We start from the raw sequence: 16,451 nt of genomic DNA on the forward strand, positions 1-16,451 counted from the left end.
TAAGCAAAAAAAAAAAAAAAAAAAAAACAAAGCACCTTAAGCAAAACAATCACGCACCTTAAATACAAAAATCACACACCTTAAGTACAAAAGCCACGCACTTTAAGTTTCAAGAACTACTCACCTCACAACCGATGCACTTTAAACACAAAATTCACGCACCTTAAGTACAAAAATCACACACCTTAAACACAAAAACCACACACATTATATTAAATTTGATCTAGATGCAAAAATTACCAAATTGCCACTGCGTTGGATTGTTGGCTCAAATTTAATCACACAACCGCACGGGAAAGACCCACCCACACGAGAACTGAATTTTATATATATATATATATATATATATATTTTGAAGATGTAATGGTTTTCTTCTATTCAATTGTACACGTCTTTGTAATGAATTATAATAAATTTTCAACAATTCTTTTTAACAATGCAACTTTGTAGTAGGTTTTAATTTTAAGAAAATAGTATTTTAATTTTAATTTATAATTATGAATAAAATTAAATGTTGGTATATTTATTTTAAAGAATTAATTTTAATTACAATTACAAATTTAAAATTATAATAAATGAAGAAATTAAAAAAAAAAACTTAAATGGTGGGTAAAAAAATCAGAGTTTTTAAGATTGAGTGAGATAGTAGGTGTTGAGGTGAATGTTAGGACCCACAAAAAATTGGAGAAAAAACTTCAATTGTTGAGGTTGTTTTAGAACATCTCCATAAGTGTATTTTATGTGATTTTTGAGGAGGCTTAAGCTTATGTGGAAGAGAGATGAAGTTGAGAGAGAAGAAAAAAGAGTGTTGCAGGAGAGATTGGTTTTTGTTTCTTATTGTCGGCTCAACCAAAAAAAAAAAAAAAACTAACAGGCCAGCAGCGCCCAGTGGGCGCGTTGAGGGTGGTTGTCAACCACTCTCATTTAATTGTTTTGTTTTTGTTTTTGTTTTTTGTTTTTTTTGCTTTTTCGTTTTTTTTTTTCTTCCACTCTTCTCTCCTAGTTTACACTTAAAAATATGTGGAAGTCTTGTTTGGGTGGTGTAGTTGGTTATCACTCTAGTCTCACACACTAGAGGTCCCCGGTTCAAACCCGGGCTCAGGTATTACTATTTTCATGCATCACCATCATATATTTTTTACTTGTCTAGGACCTTTCTCTTTGGATCAATCATAGCTTTTCAATGTATACTATAAAATTGTTACATTTTCTATTTAGCAAGCTGTGAAGGTTTGCTACATTTCAAAATCCCTTTGATCTAAGTTTTCCTCCAAAGTAACTAGAGGAGTCGCAAATTATACAGTGGACCATAGTCCACAATGCATGGTGGACCATGATCACCATCGTATATTTTTTACTTGTCTAGGACCTTTCTCTTTGGATCAATCATAGCTTTTCAATGTATACTATAAAATTGTTACATTTTCTATTTAGCAAGTTGTGAAGGTTTGCTACACTTCAAAATCCCTTTGATCTAAGTTTTCCTCCAAAGTAACTAGAGGAGTCGCAAATTATACCGTGGATCATAGTCCACAATGCATGGTGGACCATGATCATAGCTAATACTGCAGTTGTGTTGAACGGATACTGCAGTTGTGTTGAAAGGAAACTGCAGTTGCACGGAACAGAGGTCGTTGATCCGTTCAACATAACTGCAGTATCTTTTTAACACAACTGCATTATCCGTTCAACACAACTGCGTTCCAGATGGATGACACGGCCTCTATTCCGAGTAACTGCACTTTTCTTTCAACACAACTGCAGTATCATTTCAACACAACTGCAGTATCAACTATGACCTATGGCCCATAATGCATTGTAGACCATGGTCCATGGTATAATGACTAGAGAGGAGTGGAAAAAAAATTCGACAACAATTTTAACATGCATGCATGCAATGTATAAATCTCATTTAATTTCTATCTTACCATCCTACGTTAACCAACATCTCTTTCAATATTTTTCCAACAAAAATCGTGGCTAAATTATACTCCGTATTTGTTATTTGTACATTCTCATCTTTCATATATGACCGCGAAGTCTAATGAATATATCCCTAAGCTTGGATTCATAGACACTTTCACAAAAAATATACCCTAATGTAAACCATACAAATGTTCCTTGTCAAACAATGCTAGAACATATTAATGATACCACCATGTATCGCCACCCAAGTTGTCCAAATCATCATCAAAAGTGTATATGCCTTAGCTTCTAAGGTTTTTTTTTTTTTTTAGACAACGAGCAAAACTCATAGTCACTAATTAAGGGTGTGTACTGAATAAATTTTGCTCGTGTACAATAACTCACAAACTATATAAGAGAAATAAATCGCACTACAAAAATTTATACGATAAGCTCTAGAAAAATTCAATGCGACGGTCTCAATTAAATTATATATAAAAATAATATCAATTACTTTTTCAATATCATTTATTAAAAGTGTAACTTGAATTTTTGTCTAGATCTTTCTCTCATGATTCATGAACTTAATCGATGAACTAAGAGAATTAGACAGCACATAAATATCAAGATTGAACTTGCGATACCATCACGACATCACCATCCAACAGTTTGAAATAATTGGTTTTTTTTTTTTTCCTCCCTTTCTACTCATACAACCCCCCTTCATTAACCACTTTAATTACCAAAGAAAATATGAAGGTCATGAAAAAAATGAACTTACATATAAATTCATCGTATATTTTGTTCCACACTACATGTGAAGAAAAAATAATAAATAAATAAAAAATTAAGTGGCTTGGATTATTGGGTTAGCCCACTAAATTTTGGACTAGTCCATACGGACCTCAAACTTATATGTTTCTAGTTTATCTGACTGAATTTTTATTGATGTTAAAATTTTTTTTTTTTACCTTACCCTCAAAATGTTTCAATTTTATCAAACCAATCCATTAATTTCTATCTCAATCTTTATACAATGGATTAGGGTTCACAAAGTACTGTGGACCATCGTGCATGTGTATGTGTGTCTTATGCTGTGAGTTTTTGTGTTTTGTGTTATGAAATTATGTATCTTAAGAATATGAATTTTGTATTTGAAACAAATTAGTAATTGTGTCTTATGTTATGAATTTCTGTCTTGTAATGTTAAATTCTGTACCTATGAACACAAATTATGTACCTAAATCATATTTAAAAAATAAGTAAATATATAACACATTAACATGTGTATATGCTTTGTGTTGTGATTTTTTATGTTATGAAATTTTGTATTACGATTATAAATTCGATCTGTACTTTATTTTTTCGATCCATGATCCATAATGTCATGTGTACCCGTTCCATGATATAAATTGCATTTCTAGCTAAGATTGGCCATACTAACAGATACTTTGATTTATTTCAGAGAGTCATTTCATTGATACGGCGGACACATGGGCCATGACGTGAAAATGGGAAGACAAATTAGCCCACGACACTTTGATTCGTTTCAGAATGGAGTCGTAAATAACATGTTCACGATAGCCCATGCTCCTGGACCTGGAGAACTAACTCATCATCTCAATTTAAAAATATTATCAAGAATTGCTGTCAAGAAACAGATCAGACAATCTTATTTTGTCTTGACAATATTATAATCAAGAATATACATATTCTCTGCTAACGCACTACAATGTTGATGTGTTTTTATTTCTTTTTGTTATTTTTAATCAAGCCTAACGCACCACGAAATTTGATATCTGTGGTAAAATAAGCAACAAATTAAACACATATAAATATATGCTTATTAGTTACAAGTGCTCTTTCAACCTCAGCAAAGCTCTAAAGTGATATTATTGAATACCCATACAATAGTATAATCCCAATGGACTTAGCTTGTTACATAAAGGAAGAATATAATGACATAGAGAATTGAAGCAAATACCATTATACCAAGCTTCTATACAAAATAATGTACTTTCAGTATTCAAATAATGCACTTTCTCTAAATACAAAATACATTTTTAATATACTAAAAGTACATATTTTATAGTATACAAAATATGATTCACATAGCTTGGGCACACAATAATGATTGCTCTTCCTCAACCCTTGTCTAATGTGGGCCCCTCCCATACCCCTTGGATCTATAGTCTAAGACTCTAAAGCCCAATCAAATGTAATGAATGTAAAATAATACATGTACTTTCAACATTTAACTATTTAACTATATATATATATATATATAATAACTAGTAGCTCCTAGGCCAACTTCCATAAGTGACGATTCCCCCTGGGCCAGCTCCTGTGCCTCTCGAAGCGAACACAAGTGGACCCGGACTGTGAAACGGACGGTGAAAGACCCTGTTGATGTACCAAAAAAAAAATAGACGATCAAGTACACATATTTCCCTAAAGTATTTGGCCTGGGTATAAACTCCATGATATAGTAGATCCTTTAACAAAGGGCTTCCCACCCAAAGTCTTTCCTGAGCATATATACTACTCACACAATAGTGTTTTGAAGTATGAGAAATTTTTGGTTTAGTGGAGTTTCAATTTATAAATATTCTGCTTCTTATAATCTATGTGAAATTATGTGTATACATACTCCTTTATTTGGTTACTTTTTCTTACGAGAAATGCAATTTGTGTTATGTTATGCTTTAATGTGTACAATAAAATTAGACTTATTAAAAGTTGACATGTATAGTATAGATTACCTTTATATTGTTTTTATTCTATACGTGCCATGAGTAATCTATGTCATTTAGTTGTATATATTGATATTTGTAATCATTGATGAGTTTAGTTACGATGAATATAATGAAAACCATTTTGATCCAATATTAATATGACTAATGTAAGATTGTCTAAATATGCCCTATATATGTTTGTAATGTCAAATTTTTGAACTCATAAAGTTTAATACTTTGCAAATATCATACATATGTGGCCAGTGAAGATTGTTAAAATATAATTAGCTAGCTAGATATAGGCCGTGTTTGGTAAATAATCAGCCTATCAGCCAATTTTGGCTTATTTGATCACTATTAGTTGTTTGGTTAATAAGCTTTTTGCAACTCCAAAATGCTAAAATTCAAAAGGCTACTCAAAGCAGCATTTTCAATTAGCTTTTTGAGAAAAGAAATTATACCAAACAGTTATCAGCTAACAGCTAATTTATCAAACAACTTTCTACAATCAGCTAATATTATAACAAATCATACCTTCTAACCCAAACAGCCAACCAAATCAGCCAACAGCCATTTACCAAACAAGGCCATAATTAAATGTGTGAGTTAGTATATCATGGACTTATTAGGTACACTCCTACATTTAATATTATATTTGATTTAACATAATTATAAATTGAAAAAATTGTAATTTATATTCCTCCATAATATGCCAATATCAATGTCACTCCTGAATTATTAGTGGTATAAATGTTGCCCCCTCAAGTCTCAAAACGGTATATATATTTCTTCTCCCGTAGTGTAAATGTTGCCCCTCCCATTGGTACCGGAGGGGCAATATATGTACTGTTTTGAAAATTAAAGGACAACATTTACACCACTAATAAAATTCATGAATGATATTGATAATTGACATATTATGAAGAGGCATAAATTATAATTTTCACTTATAAATTAAATTTTATATGTTCTGCAATGTGGTTATATTATAGACTATATTTACATGTACTAAAAAAAGACTATATTTACATGGTGTGTGAAGATGTAGAAACATGTATATATAGTCAAATATATATTGTTAACACTATACATTTTTGTAATTTTTCCTAGCTTGCTTCTGTGTCCCTACTGTTCATATGTGATTTTAAAGACGGAAAGGGAAATATATAATTTTAATGTTAATAAGAATTAAATTCGTGACCTTCAAATATGGGAATTATATTTCATCTATTAAACCATGCACCTCTTATAGGAAAAAAATCACACATATTTTGCCAAGAAAGTGGTGAGAGTGATACAAGGATATAATTGATGATTTAATTAGTGAAGAGTCCGAAATGAAAGAATCTGTTACAATGCATAATTACTAATTAGATGAGAATTGATTATGAGAAAATTAATAAGTCATTACCTTGTATAGTTTGGACAATTTTGGTAATTTAATTAGTATAGGTATTAGTAATAATTTAGTATAAATAGGTCATTGTATTTAATTAAAAACTAATAAGTGGGCATTAAAGCTATATTCTTCATTTATGTCCATTTTTTTTGTTACTTTTAAAAAAAAAAAATACATTATGCTATAAGAGTTGTACTATACAAGTAATATTTTGGTAAAAAATACCTCTACCATTATAATTTTCATTATCTTTCCAACTATTGTTGCCATGTATATGCATCTACCATATATTTTCTTATTTTTTCAATGGTAATAATATATACACATTATATTATATATTGGAGTACTATATAAGTTATTTCTTAAAATATAAATATAAAATTTATAAAAAATGATTTATATTATTATTATTATACAATAATATAAATATCTAAAATCTAAATAAATAAAACTTTAATATAGAGTACTAATATGGGGCATCAATTTTTACGCGTCGCGGATAAAAATACTAGTATGGATTATATGAACCATAGAAAAATATATTGATATTCTATTCCTCTTATTTATTGGGACTCTCACACGCTCAAAATATGAATTTCAAGATTGATGTGACTCGAATACGATTAGGAATCATAAGTCTTGCTTAAAAGGTTTTTTTTTTTTTTTTTTATCAATTATGGTACTACTTAGAGCATCCTTATCAATGGAGTTTTTTTTTACGGTTTTTGAGAAGTTTTTGTAAGTGTGATTAGGAAAGAGAAAATGAGAGGGGAGGAAAAAAATTTGATTTATTAAAAGAAAAAATTAAAAAGTCTTATGTCAAGCGCGCCTGACGCGCTCAGTGGGCGCATGCAGTGGCCTCCACGCAGGAGAGTTGGGCTTGGCTTTGGTATTTATGCTACTCCTTTGCAGTTCCAATATTCATACTTTGCAGATGAACCAATTTCTTCTCTCTTCTCTTTTCTCATCTACATGTATAAGTACTGTTCCAATAACTGAGAAAAAAATTCTGGTATAGATACTCTTAGGATCGTAACAACTAGATAAGACGATGCTTTGTGCCTATTCAAGGACAATTTCCTTGATCTAAGTCATGTGCGTTTGTCCTAAAACAATTAAAAAAGATTTTATTTTAATTGACAATTATTAAAAGTTAAAACGATTAAATCATGGGAAGAATTGATAGACAAAAATTTAACATTTTTCCATTAAAGAAGTTTTCATGTGTTACTCTATCACATGATCTCAAGCATGTCAGAGTTAGAATTGACACTACAGACGGCGGTGGTATTTCTTGGAACAAATTATTGAACCCAACTTGTTGCAAATTAAAAAATAATGCACTCATACTTCATATCATCAATTACGGCAAATTATTTTGTGGATCTGGTCTATTGTCCAAAGACACACAATTTACATACTAAATGTTCACAATTTACCTTTTAAAAATTTACAATTTGTTGTGACCCTGTGTTATATTCACAAATTTTAAAAACTTAAAAATACAATTTATATTTTAGAAATTTACAATTCCAATACTAAAAATGCATAATTTAAGGTCATGGACAAGCTAGGTAGACCCTGGTCCATGGTATACACAAGAACTTGTTGCTAATTAAGAAATAGTGCACACATTCTTCATATCATCAATTACATATATGCATGATAACAAGCAGCATGTTATTATTTACTCAAGTTAAATTGATCAAATAATTGACTTGGTAACAATAAGCTAATAAGGTTACAAGATCGACTCTTAAATCCTAGGAGGAACAGGTGGTTTCTCTACAACTATGAAAAATAAATGCATTTTTTGTAGACAATAATTATGCAACATATCTCCAAAGATATATTGCTGTCAAGAAAACAGATCAGATAATCATATTTTGTCTTGTCAAAACCTTATTCCCGTGTCGGAACCCAGCACATGAATAATTGCAGAAATCATACACAATAATACTATTACTTCGTGATCAATCGAAGATGTATGTTATATGTCGTTTTCCAGTTTAAAACGAGAAAACTATTATGATAAGCGTATTTTTTGTTTAGCAGTTTGATTCCCTGAAATGTGATGGATCATGGATGTGTCCTAAATGTACATATATACTATCAACTTTTAACTAAAATACAACAAGTATAAATTAAAAACAAAAATATGATCGAATTATTTGTTGAAATATTTAGCATATAAAATGGCATAGAAAATGACTATTCTGTGGTACAAATATATGCTGAGTCTACTTTCGATTTGGGTCGGGTCAAAGTGGATTCACACTCTTCGTAGTGAGGCGAAAAAATTGATATATTATACGTTCAAAACGGATAACGGTGAATGAAAAATTGATTCTCAAAGTATACTCATTTGAGTAGGAAAATGAAGGTGGAAATGTTTTGAATAAGTACTTGTCCCACATTGATTTGGGAAGTGGGTCCGTACCACTATATATACAAGAGTCTTTTGAAGAAAGATTTAAATGTATAACATAGAGGCTCCCTTTCGTGTGATCTAATCTCAAAATGAGTATGTAAAGGCTTGGCCTTGCAAGTTATGCCAAATTTTTGTATATTTTTTCCAACTCATAGCCACTATCTGGGGAGTAAAATTTGTTTACTATTCAGTCGAGTAGTTACCATTCGGACTTGACTATTCGATTTGACCGAACAATTGACTACTCGTACGTAATCTTCTGACAACTCTTCGTGGGTACTATTGCTCGAAGTACTCGTAGAGTATTGTTTAGGACAGTGTTAATTCTGACCTGCAAGAATTAATTTCAATTTATATTTTAAGAATTAACGGTCATACCAGTTGTGTTAAACTCCAAATTAAGTTGTCGGTTACAAAGGTTACAATTTCATAATTTAATTTAAGATTTTAATGCTATTTATTCCATCTTTCCCTATAAATAGCTTGGTGTTGGGCGGATGGTTTTCTGTTGTTTTTTTTTTTAACCCGAAAAACACTTTGGTTTTCTCTCTTGCTCTCTCAAAATCATTTTCTTACGAAAATTTGGCCAACACTTTCATTAAAAGGAATGAAGTGCTCGCCGTTGTTCTAGTTCGTCGGACTGTTTGTTTGAGTGTTCAAACTTAAAGTCGTGATCTATTTTATCCTGAGAGACTAATGCTATAACGCTCCTAGCACCCTCGGGATGTAGCGAATCGATTTTAAGAAAAGTGTACGTGTTTTACACACGACTTGGATCTTTCCTTGCTTTCTTGTTGGGTTAATTTTCTAAAAGTTAAACCCTATTTTCGTATTTATTTAATTTTTAAATAAATAAATTGTCTTTAGTTTCGTACCAAACATGGTTGGAATTAATTTTTCAAAATTAAATTCTATTTTTTGTTAGAGTGTATGTATGTGTGTATGTGTGTGTGTATATATATATACACACGCACGCGCGCACACTTTTTTTGTTGATCGACTTATTCACCACCAACATTATTGGGAGTAACTCTAGTTAAGTTAATTAGGCTGTTGACTTGGTAATCACAAAGTTACAAGTTCGATTCCCAACGGGAGTGAGTTATTGATCTTTTTGATTTGAGCCGATCAACTATGGATAACCTAGGTTGGTTTACTTCCTTGTAGTCATTTGATTATTAGAATCATAAGACGGTTTACCCAATGTATACCCTCAAGTAGTGGTTGTGAGTTTCTTTCGTCACAAAAAAAAATATGAAATATATAGTAAACCATATATTCTTACAAAATATATATTGTGCATGTCATGTTCATTAAGATGCATGATTTATTACATTTTGTAATCATCATGATATCATATTTTCATGAAAAAATATATAATATAATTCTTGAAAAATATTACAATTTCATTGGTTATAATACTGTATATTTTTGTAAAGTTATACTTTATTTTTGTTACACATGAGAGAATGTATAACTTTGTAAAGCACGTTGATGGATACCCAACATGAGTACGCGGTTGGTACCACCTAGCAAGTGTTCGGGCATGACACTCAGACTCGACACTCAGTACTCGAGACGCGATCAATCAGTCTTGGCAGCTAATTATCCTTCCACAACCTCCAATTAATTACTCATAAATTCTCATTATTACCCATTTATTGTCCAATTATTACCCATATATAAATCCCCATTATTACTCATTTATCACCCATTCCCTTAATATAAAAAGGCCTTAGAACAAAGAAGAGAGCCAATCAACATCCCTTCGGAGAACACAACTATACATGTACAAAAATTATCTACAAAATAGTAAATTTCGGTTTGGCACCGCCCAAAAAGTCTCGTGATTTTTACCTTTCGATTTCCACGTAAAATACTGTGTCTCTCTTTCTTTTTTCTTTCTATTATTTCTATTTTATTTACTCAAATTGATTGTGTTAACCCGCCGAGTGGCTATTTCCGGATCACGAAACCAACACACGTGATACACTTTAATAAGAACACAATATTTTCATAGAAATATAATTTACAACATTTTAATTTTTTTTTATGATTCTAATAAATTTTATGGCTGGTGATGACATTATACACCTTTTACATGGTATATAATCACATATTGGCTCTTGAGAATTAATTTTTGAAAGAGATTAAAATGAACAAAAATTGAATGAAGTATGTACATAGACTTCTCATGTATTTTGACTGACTTGAAAGTCGTCATTGGTAGGGTTATATAGTGCAGTATTGTGTTTTATCAAGAAGTTATTAAAGGATACGGAGTATATTATATTGCAAGTTTACAAGCACTTTTTTTTTAATTACTATATTTTTTTTTTCTAAACACTATATGAAAAACAAGAGAAAAGAACAAAGAGAAAATTTATAATTATATAGGGAAAAACTTGTGTGAGACCATCTCATGAATCTTTGTTTGTAAGACGGGTCTAGTTCTAAGTATTACAATATTTATCATTAACAACAATTATTTACTCTAAATAGTATTACAATTTCACATATTAATATTATAATATCTATTATAAATTATAAACAACAATTTATTTATTTTAAATTGGTATTAAAATTTAATTTCTATAATAATAATTATGATTTCTATCATAATATAAGTAACAAACAACCATCCAAAATTCCACCCGTTATATTTTAAGGATTAAAATTCGTTAGACGGTCCTAGCCAAATAACTCCAAGCGAATCTAAATGTTCTAATTTAGTTGCAAGCATTTATTATCTAACTATATTGTAGACTAACCTTGGCCCATGATTAAATGTCATCTATATCACTATATGTGACAAGTCGATTGCCTGTGTTTTTTTTTTTTTTTTTAGTACTACTGACTCTGTTACAATGTAGTATCTGTTCATAGCTACTTTCTCAACCTACTAAAGCACAACGAGTCAACAGATGCCTCCACTAAGGCTTGAATCCACTCCCATCATCCATGTGGGAGTGTTAATTGGGACACCGGGTGCCACTTGACCACAAGGTCGATTGCATGTTCATTACAAGTAACATCTCATAAGGAAATAAGAAAAATAAATAAATTAATGATGAAGATATTATTAAAATATGAAAGTGTCCACAACTTAATAAAGACTTGCGTAACCAAGAGCAAAGCCAACTAAGGCGTAAACTTCACGTCAAAGACCTTGTCGTTGAGTAGCATAACTGTCTTAAGTGAAAGGTCTCTAAAAAAACATTTTGAAAGTCTTACACAAATAAGAGAAATCACTTTAAATATTCCGTGCACAAAGAGTCAATATTGTATCCACTAAGACTTAAATCCACAACCTCCAATATAAGAGAGCAACTTGGTGCCATTTGACCACAAGGTTCTTGACATATTTATTTTACTTAAACATACATTATAGTGGTTTTATTCAATTTATGTTAGTTTTAAAACAGTTTGGTAATTTCCCTTCTATTAGTACCAATTTAGTTTTTGATTATAGTGATTTTATCCTCAATTATAGTGGTTTTATCTAGTTTAGTCAACTATAGTGATTTTTCTCGATTTAGTCATTGATTCTAATCGTTGATGACTCAATTAAGTGAAATCATCGAAGTTTAAGATCTAATTAAGTACAAAAAGATGTTTATGACTAAATCAAGAAAAATTAATATAATCAAATATTAACTCCTTTTCTTATTCATCTTTGTTGTTATTATAATCATTTTGCCTGAACCTCGCCAAATTGGCAGCTTTTCTATGTTTCTTTTTCCTTCTTTTTTGTTTTGCTTCTTCCCTCTACTGACTTCATCCCCACGTGAACTGAAATAAACCCTCAAAAAACTAGAACAGATAAGAATGCTCTAAGGAAGTATTGAGGCTGTAAGCTAGACTTTATGTTTGTTTAATTTGCTACACTCCTACCTAGCTTTTCTTCTTTGTAAAAAAAAAAAATTAAAAAACTAATTAATTAGCTATTTATAAGAATATTCCTGACTCGTGGGACACCCCATTTGCTATTTGAGAACACTGCCAGGAGACACAAAGGTGGAACTTCAAGCACTTTCACAGCCTATTCTAACCGAAGAGAACGCAACCCAACACAAGTATCTATTGCTCTCTTTTATTTTTGAAGGGATGCTCCATTTCAAGGCCGTTCCATTAAAAGTATGGGTATGTCTAATAGTTTAATTTGGATCTGTATTATTTTTTTTATTCCGAGATGCAATCAAAATATAGTAAAATTACAATCCAAATATAATAGAGTGAAACAAGAAACACAAAGATAATAATAGAGAAACAATAACATAAGAGAAGAGAAGTCTTTTTAACATTTAAATTTTGCTATAATAATACAAAGAGATATCTATTTATAAAGGTAAGAAACATAATTCAAAAAAACCTATAAAATATAACGATAGAAGAATTAAAAAATCTTTATAAATAAAGTAATTCAGTCCAAATCTATATAGACTTCAAGTTATCGTATTCTATAACAAAAGTAAAAAAGTAAATCAATTTTTTTTATCTAAATATAATTTTAAAGTGACATTTTTGTTCATATTTAAATACAAATATATTCACTCAAATTTCGATTTCTATTACTTCTAAAATTTTATTTTCACTTACAGTTAAGATCAATATATGGATTCTAAACAAATATTTATCAAGTATATATAAAAATGTGTTTGTAGTTATCAATTTATGTGTCTGTAGTTATCATGTTATGTGTATAATTACCACGTTATGTGTCTAATAACCACGTTATGTGTCTTCAATTTGTTTACAAGTAATAAAAATTGTTAACTACAGGTACAAAATATATCTCTAGACACATAATTTTTGAATCAGGATTCACAATGCAATATAAACTTGCTTCATGGTATAACAATTGCATTAAAGTCTATTACATGAGCTCTATTTTGTAGTTTCATTTTCCACGCATACTAGTTTAATTATAGTAATATTAAAGTATTATTTTAATTACACTATAGGTTCATTTGACAATATGTGTTATTGTATGGCTTTGGATTTTTGTTTCATTTTCCAAACACTAGTTTCATTATAACAACACTACATGCAGTATCATTTTAATAATACTACAATTTCATTTGACAATATACGTTGTTGAATGAGCTTATTTTTTTTAATTTCATTTTCCACACACTAGTTTCATTATAACAACACGTATTGAAGTATCATTTTAATTTTATTACAGTTTCATTTGATGATTATGATACACATAGTACTATGTGAACCATGGTCAGGTGTATAACAATTGCTTAGCTTTCATCGATCTTTTTGGTTAAAACTTAAAACCCCCTTCTTTTCCGGGATTGATGTCTCATCTTATAAATTATCTCTTCACATCATACCAGACAAGAGTGGATAGAAATTGAGGTGGGACAACAAAAGGATTTCATTGATTTTATCCTAATAAGGTGATGTGATCCTTCATCTCCCAATTCAACCTTTGTGTCCCGCATATCTGCAGGTGCCAACCTATCACATAAATGCTACAGAATTTTCATTTGCCTCATTAGTTGCAACTTTATTTTTTTCCCACTTTAGATTCAATGCCCAATTCACATGAACTGTCTGCAACTTCATTTTTTTTCCACCTTAGATTGCCTAATTCACATGAAATGTCTTTAATCTTAAGTGTTTTTGTCTCCAATGATGTTACAACCAAACTAATTAATCTTATATGCTTCTCCTTATTTCTGTATAAAGTGCGTATATGATAGTATATGATAAAAGAAAGCAAAAACAAAAACAAAAACTAATCACTGTATGACTATTATATTCCATCTTTATCTATATAACCATCTTGTAATGATTAGAATTTAGAAAAGTGGAGAAATGATCCCATTGCTTTTATTTAACACTTGATTCATTAAGAAAAAATGTAGATGTACTTCATGAATTTTTATTTTTATCTAAGAGAAAAATAAATAAATAAATAAAAATGATGATCACTTTTTATTTATTTATTTAGCAATCAAAGCATGACAAGGAGTAGAAAATGATAGTACATATAGAATTACACAGTGATTAATGAGGTTATATACAATGAGTATGCTGACAATAGTCGGAAAAAGACACACCATGTCAATTTTTTTCTTTTAATCTATTTAACATTAGTTTTTTCGTGTAATAGATTTGGGCGTACTAACTTCAAAAATATACAATGTCGATCTTTTTAAAAAAATTGATGTCATAAATATTTTTAAAAAATTAAAGACTTTCAACGTCAATTTTTTATTAAAAACAAAACTGTTATTTGAAGTTAAAATTTATTTTTAAAATTTAAATATGCCACGTCGATTTTTAATTGGAAATCAACATTGTAAAATTTTTTTAAACATAAAACGTTAATTTTTTTTTTTAGATAAACCGACATTGTATGTTTAAAGTATATATACACCACATCAGTTTTTTGGTAAAATAGACCTCGTATATTTATTTTATTTTTAAAAAAAATTATATGACAACAATTTTTTAGAAAATCGTCGTTAATTTTTAGAATTTTCTTTTTTAGAATATTTATTTTTCCCCAACTTGCAATTTAAACTTGTACAAATTATCTCACAATTCACACCATTTACTAAAATAATAAGTAAAAATTAGTAACTAAATTAGTTATTCACAAACTAAACCATAAACACAATTACAAAATGAATTCGTCAATAATAATGTCTAAGTTAAAGTATACTAACATGAATCCAAATCAAACTCGGTAGCAAACCATATATCATAAAAATATTTACACTGATCAATTTCTTCTCGAGTATAGCTCGATCTTCCAACTCTCTCTAACGGCTACAAGATTGAAATGAAGTAATATAATTAATATGTAAAAAAATTTATAATGCTATAATATATATAAACCATTCACTTGCATGATCCATTTCCTTATATGATTGGATTTAAATTATTTCAAACACGAATTTCATTACATAATAACGACACTCAATAATTTCCGATTGTATAGAGCACTATAAAAAATTACATAATACAACTAATAAGAAAAAAAAAAAATCTAAGGCAAACAAAATGTAATTAGCTCAAAATGTGTAAAATACTTGTCGGGCATGTAATCCATCTCGATTGTTTAAATCGATTTGATTTTCTTCCATCTAAAATATTGTTTGATCTCATACATCTTTTCACATCAGAGAAGTTAATATGTGTGTGTAAATACCTATTTAACCATTATATTTATAATAGTTTAAAATATATCAATTTACATGTGTGTCAATGATATTCGTAATATCATCACATGGTGAATTTCCGATGGAATAGAACTAGTAAATTTCATTCAAAACAAGATAAATCACCAACAACATCTTAGGGATTGTCTGTTGAACACTATTGTGTCATTTTTCTAGCATTGAAAAATCAAATTTCATTCGTGTGGAGGATTGTTGGAAAAATTGACTTAAATGGCATTTAAAGTGACCATTTGTGGATAAATTTCAGTGAGGTCCACTTCCAATTTAGTTCAAGTTAAAGTGGATTTGAAGTTCCCCAAGTGAGAAGTTTAATTTGGTACATCAAAACTCAAAATGGATCATGGTAAATGAAAAATTGATTCTCCTAGTGCACCCATTTGAGTTGGGAAGACATGTAAGTAACTTTTGTCCAACGTCAAAAAATAAATATGAGTTTTCACTAGAGGGGAAAAACTTGGACTCGTGATAATTTCTCTTCGTATTATGATAGAATTCTGTTGCGCCCGCGGAAGTGGGATAGATCAGATTGCAACAATAATTTGAGAAAGAAAAATAAATGAGGCACAGATTTTACGTGGAAAACCCCTAAACAAATTAGGGTAAAAACCACGGGCAAGGGTAGAAGAATTTCACTATGAGAAAATAGGAGTTACAACCACTCTCTAACTAACAAGGAGAAAACAAGGATAATTCTCTCTTGCTAGGAAGGAGAAATACACTCAACAAACTCTCTAATATCTCTAGTATATGAGGGAAGAATAGAATGATTTGGGATG

At 29.9% G+C, this 16,451-nt stretch overlaps 1 non-coding gene across 1 annotated transcript; it reads left to right on the forward strand.

Annotated features, from left to right (window-relative positions):
- Positions 1 to 1,031: 1,031 nt before the first annotated feature.
- TRNAV-CAC lies at positions 1,032 to 1,105 on the forward strand. The gene has a single exon. It is a non-coding gene; the product is annotated as a tRNA-Val (tRNA).
- The last annotated feature ends 15,346 nt before the right edge of the window (positions 1,106 to 16,451 follow it).

Source organism: Ipomoea triloba, chromosome 15 (assembly GCF_003576645.1).
Source record: "Ipomoea triloba cultivar NCNSP0323 chromosome 15, ASM357664v1".
NCBI lineage: Eukaryota > Viridiplantae > Streptophyta > Magnoliopsida > Solanales > Convolvulaceae > Ipomoea > Ipomoea triloba.